General features: G+C 46.5%; 1 long non-coding RNA gene across 1 annotated transcript in view; it reads right to left on the bottom strand.

The window, feature by feature from the left end:
• Nucleotides 1–11,305: 11,305 nt before the first annotated feature.
• LOC135828467 (uncharacterized) overlaps nucleotides 11,306–13,369 on the bottom strand; it is a 3,099-nt gene continuing 1,035 nt past the window's right edge. The window contains exon 2 of the long non-coding RNA XR_010555675.1: nucleotides 11,306–12,075. This is a non-coding gene — a long non-coding RNA (uncharacterized LOC135828467). The remainder of the gene's footprint in view (nucleotides 12,076–13,369) is intronic.

The following is a 13,369-nucleotide window of genomic DNA, read 5'->3' as shown; positions in this document are numbered from 1 at the left end:
AGGCTTCTATCCGCGATGTGCTTGTATGCAAACCCGGCTTTTATCCGCGACTTTACGGTATACGGGACCAAAAAGTAAGGACGGGTCAAGAGTACAAGTTGCGATTTAGACAAATTCGACGGAAATCTCCATGGGGTTTGGAGTGGATACACTACAGAGTAGATCTAATACCGAGCACCTTACGTAGAAACTTACGTAGCCTAAGTGAAATACCGAGCACCTTACGTAGAAACTTACGTAGCCTAAGTGAAATACCGAGCACCGACAAGACGAAGGAGCCGTACAACCGTGTAATGGCGTGGATTCCCTGCCGACTTGGCTTTGCTCTGGTTCGCTCCAGCATGGTTTGTTTGCGTGGTGCTCGGCGACGCCCCATGCGCGTCAGCGATGTGGCGGATGCATCTGCTACCTTGGCCGTTGCCGAGGCCCGCTGCCCTGTGTAACTGACTGCAAGTGGTTCCTAAATCAGTTCCTATTCCTCATTGTTGCTTCTTTTTTCCCCTCTAGTTTTCTTTTACGGTATTATAATTTCACGGAGAAGGCGGAGAGCCCGAGCGTGTGCAGTTTTATGTTTATTATTTGCCATGGCGACCCCCATAAGTCCAAATAACTGGCAGGGCAGGGGTGGGCCTTTTTCTTTCTTCTCGGGTTTATTTTCATGACATGCTCACTGATTTTACTCAGAAAAAAACAAAAACAAAAAAACACCGAGCACCTTACGTAGAAACTTACGTAGCCTAAGTGAAATACCGAGCACCTTACGTAGAAACTCACGTAGCCTAAGTGAAATACCGAGCACCTTACGTAGAAACTCACGTAGCCTAAGTGAAATACCGAGCACCTTACGTAGAAACTCACGTAGCCTAAGTGAAATACCGAGCACCTTACGTAGAAACTCACGTAGCCTAAGTGAAATACGATGCCGACAGCCGGGGACCACTTGCACCCTCTGAAGGAGGCCATCGACAGCAAACTGATCCCTGCTTTGATGAAGCATCAACTGAATGATGTGGAGATGGATTTGGTCAAGCTCCCGACTCGGTTAGGAGGTATGTCCTTTGATGATCCAATGGCCGAAGCAGAACGCAAGCATGCGGACTCACTGCAATGCACAGCGCACCTCACAGAGCAGATTGTGAAGAACGAACCAGACGCTGATGTCATGGATAGTGTTGCGCACGACCGAGAGCAAAAGGCAGTTGTTCACCAGCGTAACCGAGCATCCGCAACAACCAGAGCTAATGAGGTGCAGAGCAGGCTGCCGCCACTCCAACAGCGAGCCATGTCATTAGCCAGAGAGAAGGGAGGCTCTAGTACGCTCACATCCATCCCAGTATCGGAACATGGGCTGTGTTTCGACGCGAAAGCCGATTTCCATGATCATGTCCACCTGCGCTATGGCTGGCCCTTGGATAGGCTGCCGGATACCTGTCCCTGTGGAGAGCGGTTCACTGTGGACCATGCCCAGATATGTAAGCTGTCGGGCTTCATTCACATGCGCCATGATGAGGTCACCAATTTCCTAGCCTCATGCATGAAAGAGATCCACAACGATGTGGAAGTTGAGCCGACACTCCAACCCATCACCGGTGAAGCCTTTCGCTATCGTACTGCCAATGTTGAGCCCGATGCGCGAGCGGACATCCGGGTGCGGGGCTTTTGGAACCATAGCCGCAATGCATTTTTCGATACGAGGGTGTTCTATCCCCACGCAGCGAGCTATCGGTCCCAGCCCATTGCATCTATTTATCGCAAGTTGGAAGGTGCCAAGAAGCGGGAGTATGGCGAAAGAGTTAACCAAGTTGAACATGGCTCGTTCACACCACTGGTCTTCTCCTCTTGCGGCGGAATGGGTCCAGAGGCAGCCATCGTCGTCAAGCGGATTGCTGATGCTCTGGCTTCTAAGCGCAAGGAGAGCTACAGCAAAGTCGTTTGCTGGATGCGCTGCTGCTTGGCTTTCTCTCTTGCTAGGTCTGCGATCCGGTGCGTTCGAGGATCACGCTCCGTTCGCCGCCGTCACATCAACCTTGTGCCTGTCGACCTCGTCCAGGCTGAGGCTCGCCTTGCTACGCATTAGACTGTCTTCACAGCCATTTTAGCTTCCTCCTTATTGGACTGTTTTCACAGCCATTGTAGCTTCCTCCGTATAAGACTGTTTTCACAGCCATTTCAGCTCATTTTCTCTCGGTACTAAGCTGTTGACCTTGCACTTGTGTTTATTTTGCCCGTACAAGAGGCTTGGAACCACGTTTTTTCAAAAAAAAAAAAAAAATAAAAAAAATACCGAGCACCTTACGTAGAAACTCACGTAGCCTAAGGGAAATACCGAGCACCTTACGTAGAAACTCACGTAGCCTAAGTGAAATACCGAGCACCTTACGTAGAAACTCACGTAGCCTAAGTGAAATACCGAGCACCTTACGTAGAAACTCACGTAGCCTAAGTGAAACACCGAGCACCTAACGTAGAAACTCACGTAGCCTAAGTGAAATACCGAGCACTTTACGTAGAGATTTACGTAGCATAGCGATGTCGTTTTGTCTTGCCATGTGAACACAATAAGAAAGCTGACAGGATCGCTTTTCTAAATAACGTGAAGCAACTAATATATAATTACTTGAAGGAATGAGTATGAATGCGAAGTGTGTCTTTCGCTGTCTGCATGGTTTATCTAGCCCACTTCTCAGCCTCCTATTCACTCCCCGCTGCACTGGCCCACATTCTGCTGCCACAACTCGGGGCCAAGCTACAGCTGCTCTTGTCTTGCCTGCCTGCCACTCCCGGTATGGTTTCCATTCCATTGCGTATCTCGGTGCCGACAGGTGGAATGCGCTGCCTCCATCTTGTCGCCTGGCCGAGTCGCCTGCTTTGTTTCGCGCTCACACAAAGTCTCATTTAGGGTTCCCAGTAAAAAGGCAACATTGCCTGTTGGGAAATCCCTAACAAAATAAGAAAAAATAATAATAATAATAATAATAATAATAAGTATGGGGGAATGCATGTAAGGCGATAGTGCGGGTTCGAATCCCAGGTTATGCCTGAAAAAAATAGGAGAATTGGATATTTATACCATCCCTATGCGTTATTTGCCGTCATCAAGCTGCAAGGCGGTAGACGGTGTCGTATTACGCTCGACCGCACCTGTCCCGTACCTGTCCCGTACCGTCCCGTACCATCAAATACGGCTGGCCACAATGCATATTCAAATAGGGCGTCCAAATGCAAGATAGGCCTTGGCGGATAATGCCGGCAGAAAAATTGGCAGAATTCGGTACTTTTTCTGGTAAGTTTCATGCATGTTTGGTATGTGGATAAAGAAATGGAGCAGAATTCGAGGAATTGCCCGCCATAAGGTTTGTATGGTTCTGCCAATTTCGGTGCAAAAAAAGCAGAATCTGCCACCTTTTCGAGCATTATCCGCCAAGGCCTAATGCAAGATAAACGTGAAGCAACTTGGAAGAATGTATGCGAAGTGTATCGGGGGATGCATGCAGGGCGATAGTGCGGGTTCGAATCCCAGGTTATGTCTTAAAAAAAAAGTAGAAATTTATAAGGATTTATAACATCTTTATAATAGCTACATGTATAAAGAGAACAAATTCTGCTGTCATCGCCACACTACAACAAAGTCATGAAGGTTTACCAAAATCGATTTTCTTGTCACAATCATCAGTGGAAAGCCGTGACTGAAGAATAACCATGCCAAATCAATAATTTATATACATCTTTGAAGAATACTCGTTCTATTGCTAATGAGTGATATGCACGGGCTTTGTGCACCCGCTTCTGGATGGAAGTAGGGCACACTCCATTTTCCTTACAGCGTTTCAAGAGTATTCCTCAAAGATGTATATAAATTATTGATTTGGCATGGTTATATTCCTTGGCTCTGACCGCTGGAATGCCCTCCCAGCGGAGGTCCGCTCAAGTTCTTCCTTGCATACCTTCCGTAATTCTGTTCTTCATTTTTTAGGGTACCCTGTCAAAAGGCCTTAGGCCTGTGGGGATTGCCCTATCAAAAATTTAATAATAATAATAATAAAAGTAGAAAGGAAAAGGACATATGGAAACGAGTTAAGAGTAACTCTCCACCACTGTAACTAGATACTATATACAGTCAGAAAGTGCAACAACTAGGCACAAAACTGACAGAGTACTGAGACATTCGACGTCCTGACACCTAGCTTCAACACACAACCTTCCAAGTTGGAAGGCTGTCGGTTAGCGCTACGGAGATGTGTTGAAGCTAGGTGTCAGGACGTCGAATGTCTCAGTACTCTGTCAGTTTTGTGCCTAGTTGTTGCACTTTCTGACTGTATATAGTATCTAGTTACAGTGGTGGAGAGTTACTCTTAACTCGTTTCCATATGTCCTTTTCCTTTCTACTTTTATTATTGGCTCAATACCCGAGTTTCAAATAATAATAATAATAATAATAATTCTTCAGTCACGGCTTTCCACTGATGATTGTGACAAGAAAATCGATTTTGGTAAACCTTCATGACTTTGTTGTAGTGTGGCGATGACAGCAGAATTTGTTCTCTTTATAGCTATTATCAAATTGTTGTCTCCGCGTCGATTATTTACATATTTATAACATCCCTATGCTTTTTTGTCTAGGTCATCAAGGCAAAAAAGCATGGCGTAGGGCCCTGAGCTTCCAAGCTCTCTCGTTGAGTTCAAGTACAGTTGTACACATGTACAGGTAGATCTTGTGTTTTGAAGTGGTACACTGTATGTTGAATTGTTCGCTCGTCAGCTCCTGGAATAGACGTTACATGTACATGTAGCTGAATCTGTGGAGCTTTGGAGTTGCCGTTGAACCAAACTACGCTCGTACGGTGACTGGCTTTGACTAGAATTAGGAGTAAGTACCGTATACATGTAGATTAGTCCGCTGCAAACGCCCACTTCGTTGCAAACGCCCACCCCGGTACCCCAGCGGGTCCATACTATTTTCGTCTTTTTCAGGCCCTTTTAGTTGTAGAAACTGGCATGAATGAAGGTCGAATGCGTACGAAAACGGCTGTAATGCCTAGAAACTGCCTATGATAATAACCCGCGGAGGACAAACTGCCTATGTCTTACCAGGGCAGGAGGTTCTGCAAAAGCGATTGTCATTATCTTGACTCGAAGTAGCTGCCAGGCTGTTGAATCACCTCGACGGAATCCGGACTCCATCAATCACAGTCCGGATTCCGTCGAGGTGATTCAACAGCCTGGCAGCTACTTCGAGTTGTTCAATCCCTGCATGACAATCGCCATCGCAGCCAGTACAGCCTAGTCTGCTTCTTCGATTTATCTAAAGCCTTTGATACTGTGTGGCACCGTGGGCTGATGGCTATTAAAGATGTACAGGTTCCTGCACGAGTATGAGGGCAGTACCGCGGAATCCAGCCCGCGCCGCGATAGCGGCAAGGGCTGGATGAGCAGCGGTGCTGACCGAGTATGAGTGACTGGAACGTGTTTCCCGTATGCACCCAAGGCCAAGCCAAGGAGATCACTCACAATCTTTGACGTTTGAGTTTACATGAACCATTCTGTGACTTGACTCGAGTCCTGTATGGCTGTATGAGGCTGTGTCAGTGTGAGCTGAATGAGAGTGACTTCGACAACCGGGCACGGACTACAGTACACGACTTTTGCATGTACTTTCAGACCACAGAAGCTTGTCATTGAAATGGTAGACTCAGTGGATTCTGTCCACTGCCCGCCGTCAAGTGACGACGGGCAGTGGATTCTGTCCACTGCCCGTCGTCAAGTGACGACGGGCAGTGGATTCCGTCCACTGCCCGTCGTCACTTGACGACGGGCAGTGGAGCTAGTTCCATCACCATTCATCAGGCAGGATCGCGCTTTCCAGCCCGCGTAATTTGATCTGTCATTGGTCGACTCCAAGGCGACAGTCATGTGACATACGGGAAAGCATCATTCTCGATTCAAGGACGGATACTGCGGTGGCTGGAGAGTTACCTGTGTGGTCGCTCACAGCAAGTAAATATCTCGGGTCCCACCCTGAACGCGTGTGTTCTGGTGTCCCCCAGGGATCAATTCTGGGGCCCCTGCTTTTTCTAATGTATGTGAATGATATCGGTGCAATTCCCAACACCTCGCTATATGCGGACGACACCACTCTGCTGGCTAGTCACCGGTCGCTCCCCATCGCGTGTAAAGACCTGCAGGTAGGAATAGACTGTGTGGTCAAGTGGATGCGAAGGTGGAAACTCCGGCCGAACTCCGCCAAGACCGAGATCATGTGTGTCGTCCCCAACGCGTCATCAGATGTTGCACATCTTCAAACTTTTATTTTCCATTTCCCCGATGATCCTACCCCGATACCTACATGTATAACCTCTCGTCACAAGCACCTTGGCGTTACACTTGATAGCAAATTGGACTGTTCCCACCATTTCCAGAATCTGGAAAAGCGGGCAAGCTCAGTCGTCGGTATTCTTTATGGCCATCTCCCCTACATTTCACAAGAATGCCGAAAGACCTTTTATCATACATACGTTTTGCCTATTTTCTTGTATTGCTGTGTGGTGTGGTGTGGCGCTGGTAATGGCCTCTTTGCAAAGCTGGAGATTGTGCATCGACGGATTCTCCGGGCAATACTTCGTTTGCCGCCCGAGACCAACATAGCCGTTCTCTTTGAAAATTGCTGTACATTTCCTCTGAAACATTACATTGACCGATCCTCCTGCGTATACATTCACAAAATCAAACTTATCACTGCCCCTCAGCATGTGCAGCATTCCTTAAACTGGTTCAATGAATCCTCAACAAGCCGGAACTCGCTTCGTTTCCCGATTGCAAGAAACCATTCCATGAGCAAATCGCCTGTATTCCTAGCATACCAATTATGGGATTCTCTTCCTCAGCAATTAAAGTCCAGCAACACCCTCAATGCGTTTTAAGCTTGATAAATATACACGTACGTCGATCTTCATTTGCTAATCATTGATTTTCATTCTCTTTGTGTATTACTTCAAGCTCCAAAGTAAATCACATATGCTACCTGTACAATTCATTTGGGTTTTGGATTGATTTTTATAATTGATTTTGGTTTGGGATTGATTTACTTTTATTCCATTTTCATTTTCATTTAACTTGCCATATTTTGCGTGTGCATTTTTGCCTTCTTGTTCTTTTATTCCATGGCTGGTAGCCCTCATTCATAATATTGGTTGACAGAACTTGACACCATGTCATCCATGAATTGAGAATAATAATAATAATAATTGGTGCAAAGAAAAACTTCTGTCGAGATTTCCTTTCATTCGATAAATGAGTCGTCTTTGTGGTAGTTCACTCTCCATGTGGTAATGCCGTAGGATCCATCTGATTTTCATGAAATTTCTGCAGTGCCACGATGTCACGCTTTCAGAACGGAACAGTGATTGTTCTGACGAAGCGTCATTCAACGACTTGACTGGTCGCAGTATTGCAGTTGCAAGTCGAACAGGGCATGTCACAGAAGCTACACCTACAAAGTCGTTGCCAACTTGTTGAAAACTCTGAAATGCTTAAGAAAAACACTTGCCATTGAGCGTTGTGGGATTTGAAAATTATGGCTTGAAACGCATACCCTATCCTTGGTCATGTACATACAGTTATCCCTTCACTGTGCATGGTTCGAAACTCCCCCCCCCCCCCACACACACACGCAACTGGTTGTCTCTTTGCTTTGTCATATCACAACCATTCACTTGTGACGCGGTGAACCTCTCGATAGGCGATTTGCCTTCGGGTCATCCTAGAGCTTGGAAGCTCAGGGCCCTACACTATGCTTTTTTGCCTTGATGACCTAGACAAAAAACATCATAGGGAAATTCTTAAAAAAATTCCTTTTTTTAAGACATGACCTGGGATTCGAACCCGCACTATCGCGCGCGCTGCATGCATCCCCCGATACACTTCGCATACATACTAATTCTTCCAAGTTGCTTCACGTTATGATCTTGCATTTGAAAGCCCTATTTGAATATGCATTGTTGCCAGCCGTCTTTGATGGTACGGTACGGTACGGGATAGGTACTGGACAGGTACGATCGAGGGTAATACGACACCGTCTACCGCCTTGATGACGGCAAAAAAAGCATAGGGATGTTATAAATTTCTCAATTCTCCTATTTTTTTTTTCAGGCATATCCTGGGATTCGAACCCGCACTATCGCCCTACATGCATTCCCCCATACACTTCGCATTCATACCCATTCTTCAAAGTTGCTTCACGTTATGATCTTGCGTTTGAAAGCCCTATTTGAATACAGTAAATAGTGGATATAACGTGCCCCTTTGATTTTCGATAATTTATCACTATATCCGGTGCATCACTATAGCCGATTTGCATGTATGACTGACACATGGCACATGACTGTGCATGAAATGATGCGTACACGCTGGAAAAAGCATGAAAAGCAGCCACGTGTACCAGGGCCTGCTCTAGACATTCAACACAGCCCGGTCAGAGTGTACCTGGCGCATGCAGGCCAGCCGGGTCAGATTATCCGGCAGAAAAACAACCAAAAGGCCTGCTCAAAACGCAGGAAAACAGAAAGGCGAATTTAGTGCCGGAAATCGGACATTTTAGAGAACAAGGCGAACGATCAAAGTCCGCAAACGTAGAAGGTAAACGACATTACGTGAAGAATGCAAAGCAGTTCCATTGGATTCTGATTTAACAATTTGAAAAAAGGAATTCTGTTTTCTAATTACTAATTAGCGCTAGTACTAGCACTAAGTAGTAGCAGCCTAGGAGGACCAACATGTTCACATATTAGAGCACCGGGGGGTGCCTGCAGCACCTTGTGGAGTGGCTGCTTCCTCGCGACCAAATCCACCGCCGCTCGTCTTCCTTTGGAAATGCGTCTTGCACAAAGCGCATGACATGGATACTAGTTTATTTTTATTTATTTTTAACATGTGCAATAACATGTTATTTAGAAAGACAGGACAAGTGAATAATTAGTCAGTCCATTGTTCATGATGATCTCCGACGGTTACGTCGGCAAGCGAGCCTCCGCCACTGCCAAAGCAGCGTGGGCTCCGCAGGAGGGTGCAAATTTCAAACCAAAATTTAAACGCCTACAACTGCGAATGCACATGATACAGGATTTCAGAAGGCTGAAGGAAATCCTGCATCTAACAAATGCCATAACATGAGAGTAATGCTCACCCCTCTTCTCAGCCAACAGATGAGCAATTCGTTTATACAGTGCTGTTGATGCTGGACCCATTCCGCCACTGGCTGACATGACCGCCGGAACAAAGGAGGCTTGCTCAACCTACCTCACCCGCTCCTCATAGTGCCTTCTCTTTTCTTTTTCATGTCGCTGATACACAATAGTATGTGGTGCAGATCGATTTGAGCGTGAGTGAGGATTAAAAACCCGTATATCAATAAGTGTACGCTCAAAACGACTGCCCCACAAACCATTGGCAGCGACATCCAACCGGGCTCGGTCTTCCCCATTTGCGGTCCGGTAGCGAAGACGCTCCCCCGTCAGCGGTTGCAGCAAGGGCTCGATGGACACACTGGTGCACACCTCGTCCAGCAGCCGGGCCGTGACGTCCCGAATATCATTGTGTCTAATGGAGGGAAACCCTCCATAGGGGCACGACAGGGAATGCGCGACAGTTGCCTCTTGGCCGCAAGAGCAGTGTAACGGTACCCTGGCCGGTGTCCATCCGTAACATGGATACTAGTAGACTGGCATGGTCGTAGTCCAGCCAGGGTCGACCTTTCTTCCAAGAGTCTTGGAAAGCGTGAGTTCTTTTTCTCTTCGCTGCGGGCTCCATCGTCCAAATCACCAATCGGCTGAAAACTTGCCACTGTGTCAAAAGCTATAGCCAAAATTACGCTTTTGACTGCCTGCCTCATCGACTTTGAATGTCCTGACTTCCTGCTCGCTGCTGGCCAGATCGCGCTCGAACCAGTTGACAAAATAATGATATAAAGCGAAGAAGTCGAGGGACGAAAAAGAGAGAAAAAAAAGAAATTTGGACCAGCGCAAAAACAATGAAATGGAGTCAGCACGACATGGAGATGAAGACAATCCGATCACAGAGAGTAAACATTGCTAAACAAAAGGGCTAGGTGGCTAAGACATCCTTATGAAGCTAAAGATCTATTCCAACTACGGCAACATCAAGGAATATGAAATGCTCGAAGTCGATGTGAGTTGAAACATTCATTTGCGCAGGGCCAAACAGAAAATCAGAGCAACGTATTCTGAGGCTTAGTCTGAGCTAGCTGCCAGTCGTAGGCAGTAGCCTTTGGGTTCACGTATAGCATGTGTGCGGGCCTACAGTCCATTCATCGGAAACTGGCCCGCTGGCTTTTGAAAGTCGGATTTGGGCCGAATTGAGGATCAAAAACCCACTTTAAATCTCAAAAATCTGGGTTTTGGATCTGCTTCTCCATACATTTTGCCATGGCATACCTGTCGTAATTTTGTAAAACCTGGCTGAATTTCTGTTTCCCTGTTCTTGGACTTTTCTGGCGTCAAATGTGGCTAGGAGTACATGTAATTGCACGGGTCACACAATGCAGGATGTACTGTTGTTTTCACGATATCTACTTTGAAGTACAACTATATGACAGAGACACCAAAAATTTAGGGTGCCAGTTTCCAATGAATGGACTGTACATGCCAGAGCCATGTGTCCTGCTGGTCAACACCGGCCGAATGAAGATGCCAGGAAATGCAATTATTACGTGAACGGATTGCTGGTAAACGCATGCAGTCGCACCACACTGGCACACAGGTACATGTATGGACAGCCAGACAGTCAAACGAGCTGGCGGGCGGGCGGGCAGAGGGCTCCAGCGGATTATGCTCGCGAAATCATGGAATTATGCTTTCATGGATTCTAGCATTATGCTCGCAAAATCCTCATATTATGCTTTGGCACGCGGGGATACACACTCACTTGTTTGTACTTATGGAGCCTCAAAGTTTGGAAAATTGTGCGTTTTTCGTACATGTACTTGCAAGTGGCCATAAGTACAACAAAATACATGAGTATCCCCATACCAAGGTGTCCATGCATGCTAGAGATCAACAAAGAAAAGAGAAAACATGGCATCTTCTATTCACTACAACTTCTTTTGTAAAAATATTTTTCATTGCTAAATTTTGTGTGAGTTACCTTTCAAAATTATCATGTTCAACTGACTGTCTTCGTAATCGTCATACTTGTCCAACCGATGTCAACCTCACCCTGCGAATAATCAGCTCATCTCTCTCATAGCTCCACCTCTCCTTCCATCAAGATCGATCATCAACAATAACTCACTTGATATGAGGATGCCAAATTATGCTCCAAATTTTCAACCACCTAATTATGCCAATAATTATGCCGGCATAATCCGCCGGTGCCTAGCAGACGGACAGACGGATGGAGAAACATGCAGAAAGATATACAGACGGAAGCAGAAAGAGGGAGAGAGTAATTGTTCAAGGCTCTCCGCCTTGAAAAATGTGCACGTTCGGACTCTCCGTCTTCTCCGTGTAATAATAAGACCACAGAAAACTAGAGGGAAAAAGAAGCAAAAATGAGGAACAAGAACTGCATGGCTTGCGCACCACTTGCAGTCAGGCATAGGGAGCAGCGGGGCTCGGCAATGGCTAAGGTATTAGAGGGTAAATTGAGACAGTGAAGGGAGGGAAGGAGAGAGGAAGAGTGAGAGGGACAATGAACAGGAAGAGACTTGCACTGCTCTCAGCCTAATGACCCACATACTGCTCGCGGATCGCTCTGCTACTGCGAGCTAACCACCTCATGAAATGTGTATCCTCGACGCCATGAGGCCGTGTTAGAAAGATCATGTTATACGCAGCGTTCATGCTAGCGACAAGTGTGTCTGGGTTCTCCATCCTCTTGAACTGAGTACCATGTCTGCTGCATTTGAAGGCGGATTCGACGAAGGGAAACTCCCGGTTTCCGTGTGGACATGACTTGCAACTACTGGAGCCAACTATCATATGACTGCACGCAAAGATACCGTTGTCTCCGAGATATGAGGTGCCCCCACATTTCACAATGATCCATTCAGTTGGCGGTTCTTTCCTGTATGCAGTGAAGTCACGATAAAATAAGACGTTGATGGATTTAAAAGGGCGACCTGGTCAAATAAACATATAATAATAAATTATTATTCTGACGCTTTTAAGGGGGCAGCCTACCCATAAATTTCATATGGCATTCAATTGACGGTAACTTTGGTGTTTCTCAATGGATTTGAGTGAAATTTTGACCACACACTCCTGCCACTATGCTAGCCCTCAGGACATGATTTACAAGTTCTTGCGCCTCACTGACAGGCTTTCCAGGCCGGAAAAACTCAAATTTCCGGCATAGTGCCACGGTGTGCGAGCCACCCAGGAGCCAAACAAATGCATTTACAATTTTTTTCACATTTTCGTGCTCATTCTGTTCGTGCGCGGGACTCAAACCTAGAACAAGTCCAGAAGCAGCCATGGGTGATGGGGTAGGGCCCCTCAACGAGGCCCTGGAATCTGTCACAACGGAACGAGTGGGCGTTCTCTCACACACTCCCACAGACCCAAGTCAATTTTTGATTTTTTTTAGGTTTAGGGTGTGCTACGAGGTCGTACCTTTGATACAACATCCAGTGCTGGGACCTCCACAGCAAGCCATTTCCACAGCGCTACACACCAAATCCAGGATACCCTCAGAAACCGGCAAAGACTACCACTCACGTTTCACTACTGCCTAGTACTGAATCCTACCTGACTTCTTGACACGACTCAAACTTGCCAAAGTCACTAAATCAATGTCAACTACAATAATCAAGCCACATATCTGCAACGTCACGAGGGTGCTGGCAAAAGTCCTGCTGCACGGCGGCGGGCCGCCGTGCAGCCCAATACGTGGCTGAAAAACCTGAATTTTTGGACTTGGAGCAAAATTCTGCACACTTTCACGTGTTTCCATGATACGACAAGTTGCGCACGGTCTGCTCACATTCAAATACAGTGCTGCCAGCAAATGACAGCGTGCAACAAAAAAATCTTTCCTTGCAAGGGCACATTTTCGGCAATAACTCTTGAACGGCCGGTCAGATCGGGACACAATTTTCAGAGAATTTGCAGCTATTCATGCTCTTTCAACTGACGTAGCACTCAATATGAATTTACAAATTCGATTTTCAGCGAATTTTTGGGTAGTCTGCCACCTTAAAGCCCAGTAAGTCAAAATCACAGAGATGGCTAAACTTTTCCCCTAACAGCACAACTATGTACAATAGGATCGTGACCGTTAGTCACATTTTTTTACGAAGTCCACTATGCTCCCGAAAGAATGCGGAAAATGGTGGCGGGGCCCAGCTGCCCAGCCGACC

The sequence above is a fragment of the Sycon ciliatum genome, chromosome 12 (genome assembly GCF_964019385.1).
Source record: "Sycon ciliatum chromosome 12, ocSycCili1.1, whole genome shotgun sequence".
Taxonomy (NCBI): Eukaryota; Metazoa; Porifera; class Calcarea; order Leucosolenida; family Sycettidae; genus Sycon; species Sycon ciliatum.
This window is presented reverse-complemented; position numbering and strand designations above follow the sequence as displayed.